Source organism: Calidris pugnax, unplaced genomic scaffold, assembly GCF_001431845.1.
Source record: "Calidris pugnax isolate Ruff unplaced genomic scaffold, ASM143184v1 scaffold20, whole genome shotgun sequence".
Taxonomy (NCBI): Eukaryota; Metazoa; Chordata; class Aves; order Charadriiformes; family Scolopacidae; genus Calidris; species Calidris pugnax.
The window spans coordinates 17,009,588-17,014,566 of record NW_015094510.1 but is presented as its reverse complement, the minus strand read 5'-3'; positions in this window follow the sequence as shown (position 1 = coordinate 17,014,566).

Below are 4,979 nucleotides of genomic sequence, written 5' to 3'. Positions count from 1 at the left end.
GAAATGGCGGCCGCCCGCCGCCATGTTGTGTGGTGGGGTTGCGGTGCGGCGCCTCTGTGAAGGAAAACCTTCGAGCAGACGGCGGTTTAAACACACATCTCCTTCACGGCCGCTCTCCCAGGGGTGCGGGCTGTCCGGGCCGAGCGCGGGTAGGCCTCAGGGGGCAGCCGGGTAAACGCGTCCCGCTTCTGACTGGAGACGCCCCGTGCTCCTCTCCTGGCAGGGTTCGGCTGCCCCTCTGTCGCCCCGCAGTTGTCCCAAAGCGGGGTCGTTCACCCGGAGTGCAGACGCCAATATACACAGAGTAGGGGTATTATTTATTGCTATCGACCCTTTTGTGAAAGAAAGGGGAGCAAAGATTAAACGGGGCGATTGCTTCCCGCTATTTACATTACTATTTTCCTGTCCGACTTTATCTTGGGACTGAAGGTCAGCACGTGAGGTAAAGATAGGATTCCTGCCATCAGAAAATGGCAAACCTGCACTAAACTTTCTGTGGTGTGTTCTGCACTGTGCGAGGTTTCCATAATTTAAAAGTTTCTACGTGGATTTCAGTATTCGATGCTGAAATTGGATGAAATAGAAGACGGGGCCAGCCCGGGTAAGGGCCAGTAGAAGCCTTGGGCAGGCAGGGCCTGGCAGCAGGTTTGCAGTTTCTAAAACTGTAGAAATTCACCATCAGAGAGCTTATTCCCAAGGGAAACGCAACAGACTTCCAGCAGCTCGTTTTCAGCAAGATGCTACTTTTCACTCCCTTTTCCTGACAGATTCGTCAAGGTCCAAGAAGGTCGGGCAACTTATCCAAAGCTCTGTGCTAAAGCCAGTGAGAAAGCACTTCCTCCTGAGGTATATGCCAAACTTTCATAATCTGCCTCAAAAGATTCTGGAGAATCACGCTCAGTGTCTGAACTGTTGTCCTACATTGCAGAAGTTTTCAGCAGATTGGAAAGCGTTATTTCAGCTGTAACTTTAAATTTACCCACACTAAGCCGACAAGCAGCAGCTCTCCATTAAAAAAATTCAGTGCTCCCGCCCATCAGCAGAAAAACTGAGGAGAATTTTTGTGAGAGTTCAAGTATGAAAAACTCAAAGATCAAATGTTTAGTTTTTCTCTGTGAGAAATATATAGCAGCGCCAGCAACAGAACAAATCCTGATTGCCCACTCGGCACTTAACGTTGTCTATGTAGTAGATACAGGCAACAGAAGAAAGATATAGTGAATTCTTTGGGACAGAAACAAAATGTTCACAATGTTTAGAAATCTGTGTTACGTGAAACAAACAAGCATTATCTGCAGGACCGCAGCAAGATGTTTAAGCTTTACTCAACTAAACTATTCGAGGTTCCCTGTGGAGGGAAAGGTCTGGTCAGCAACAGCCCATGGGTGTATAATAGCTTATAGGAAATGAATCTGCAGTCTCAAGCTATTTCCCAGAGGATGTGTGATTGCACCAGATAACATGTCTTTCTCACAATTCTTAGAAGGGAACTACTACTAAAGAGGCAAAGACCAATCCTCTTACCGCTATGGATGATCCTGTGGTCCTAGGAATGCCTGTGTTGCTACTTGATGAGGCAATGTGAGATATTCTTTGAAGACGGCCGTACACTTGACAGTTTTCAGAATGGATGTGTATCTAAGAATGTCTTTTAAAACCGAAGTCTGGCAAGGTCTGCTGTTTTTGCAGTTGTTTGCATTCAAGACTAGGCACTGTGCATCGCTGACAGCTAAACAGGGGCTAAGAGTATGTGGGAGACAACAGACTGCTGGCTCTTGGGATACACAGAATACTTTTTGCCCAACAGGCCTTTAAGGAAGCAAGTAATTGAGAAAACGAGTGTCTTGATTGGCAAAGGCATAGTTCACAGGACTGGAAGTAGGTCCTACGTATCCCCCAAATGGGCTCGATTTTCTTCGATTGCCTATTGAGTCATAATACATTTCCCTATTAACCTTGTCTCTCATACATCCTTAAACAGTTTCAGGTCCAACACTATTCCTTCAAGGTTTAAAACACTGTTTGGAGGAAAACACTGAAAGAGGGACATGCATTTTGGACCAAAGCCAAATAATAATATGCCAAAATCAAACATACGCTTTATAAAAAGGTTTGGAAATAAGTTACTCTTTGAAAAAACAAAAACAACAAAAAAAACCCAGACCCACACCACCATGCAAGACAGGCTCCAGCAGCCAGTCCAGATAAAAATCTTAAGGGCATGTTTTAAAACTTATCTGTAACGGTGATTTCCTCCGCAAGACCAGGAACGGACTTGAATAATAGAAAGGTGTCCTGAGGTCTAGTACATCACTTTGCCAGGTGTCCAAACTTGAGGTCAGTGCTCTACTCTCCCTTATAAGATGGGGAAATAATGGTTTTGTTGTACACAAAAACACTTTTGCTATGACTGAGGGAAGAAAAAACAATATATGGAAAACTGGGGAGAGGAGGAAGGGGAGCAGAGAAGAAATAGAAAGATTTCCAAGTGACACTGGAACCCGGAGCTTCCTCCTGCATTCCACCCGACAGGCTAAAAGAACATTGTCACAATGGTGGAAAAGGCCCTGAAATTACCAACAAGACCTGAGTGTTTTCCCAGATCTATCTCGGTCACACACAATTCAATCAAAAACTTTTAAAAAACAATTTTGTCCTAAGGACGAAAACTAATAGACAAAAAGACTTCAAGTTAGAATCACTATAGACATCAAGTTTAACAAGTACCTACAGAAGCAAAATTAGAAAAGTGTTTCCCCATATAATTGAAAAAAAAAAAGAGAAAACCTAAGAAAAATTAAATCTTATAAATACTTCTTATCCATTTTTTTTCATTGTCTTTCATAGCTTTCAGGTCAAATTGCATGGATTAAAAATATTGCTAGTGCCAAAAGCAAGATGACTTAGAACTAAATAAGCTTGCTTTTCTTGGATTCAAATTCAGTTACTTTCTCCACATTCAAGAAAAAATTGTAGGGTTAAGAATTATATGATGCTTGGCTGGTATGTGCCTTTTGCAGGTAAGCATAAAAGGAAAGAAATTCATATGACTACTTCATTTAAAGGCTCTTCTTCATAAATTCTGAATTGGTAAAGAGTGTGGTTACTAGTATGGTATTCTTGGGTTATTTGAACTTTCTTGGAATAAAGTTCCATCAGTAGCACAGAGTGAAAAACAAGCTGAAAAATGCAGCTGACTTTATATTGAATTATTATTACCTCATCTTTGTTTCTTAGTGTCATTTCTCTGCGTGACACCACGGTGAATGAAACATCCTTCCCTCTGTTAGTTTTGGCCTGTATTTTCTTGACGCGGGTTGCCTCTCCCTCCTTTGATTTGGGCAGAGCAGCATTAGGCTGCCTGGTCTATGAGCAGTAATAGAGGCTGATGTCTTCATGTACAGGACGATGACAGATGACCTCTGGGGAGAAGCAGCTCTGGTCGGAACTGATGTGTTCACACACAGTGGAGCCACTTTCTGTGCCCTCGTACCACACCAGAGACCTGGGGGACTTGCTCCAATTCCTCATCTGCAGCCTCGTTGGAAGCTTGGGAGTTGGAGCAAATTGGATCCCCCATCTTCTTTTCTGGCAATTTGATTTAAAAGCTGCTCTCTGGCTCCATCTTCTGTTTTGTTGGTTGGTTGGTGTGGGCTTGATTTTTTTTAATTTTTTTTTTTTTGGTTTATCAGGGTGAGATTCTTCTGAGTTTTACAAACTGAATTTGTTTTAAAAAGTAGGTCTTGCATGACACTTGAAGCAAGCAGGAGAGAATCCCGACCCGCAGGTGATAGGGTGGCCCAGAGAGGAGGGAGCTGGAAGGTCTCCAGATCTGCTGTCTGCCCTGTCTTTGGATGCTCCTGTCTGCGAAGCTCTTACTTCTGTTACAAGAGGAGGGGAAACCCCTTGGCCAAAAATCACAGCAGTGGGTTCTCTATTGGCACGACTGATGGTTTTTTATCAGAGTTAGGTTGATGGTTGGACTAGATGATCTTAAAGGTCCCTTTCAAACCTAGACAATTCTATCAATCTATGATTCTAACTGACTTTTCTGCAAAATTAGGATCACTACAGGATCTGGCCACATAGTGACATCTTGCATGACCTTTCAGCTGAAACTGGTGAGCACAGGAGGCACTGAGTAGGAGTAGGACAATTTAATAAACAGGTTGGCTTCTTTTCAGATACTAACAAAAACAGTCCTTTAATAAAACGCTCAACAATAATAAGAGTAATAGCAATAATCCCAAGAACAAGCCTTTAATAAAGAAAAACTATTTTATGGCGATTAAATTTTAGGCCCAAGCTATTCAATGCGTGCCCCTTTGAGCCATTAAGTAATCTGATTCCAGTTGCTCTCACTCTGCAAGAAGGGAACTAGTGTGGGAGCGAAACTGCACTTTGACTGATTCAGTGCTTAAATTTAAAACTGCTCTGTTGACAGCGAGCCAGATTTCGGCTTCTGAGGCCTCTTCCTCAATCACCCATGCAAAACCAAAGAACTTATACAGACAAAAGATAACCACATAAAAAAGGTAAAATCACTTGGCGAGAAGCAGAGCTGCCTCTCAGTAGCTGTCAAACGTGGCAGTTTTATTCTCTCCCATGCTTTTCTCCTCTGCCTGTTTGTAAACTAAATGTTTTCCAGCTTTACAGTATATGGGCTTCACAATTTCTTCAAAACTCACTGTTTCATGCAACTGCAAAAGTGCAGGCTTAAAATTCTCTCCTTCTCCTGTTTTGTCAGCAGTGGTAGCCTTCATAAGATAGTTACTGAAAAATATTTTTAATTTCAGATGCTACATCATTCTTGGAAGCACGTGGGAAACAAATATAGATGAGCTCTTTATATAGAAAAGGCAAACTTCACAGAGCACCAAAATGTTCTGTGGAAAATTCGCTTGTCCATCTTGCTTAAAAATACAAAACTTGCTGTAAAAATGCACCCTCAAATTTAGACACTTCTCCTTATTTTCCTC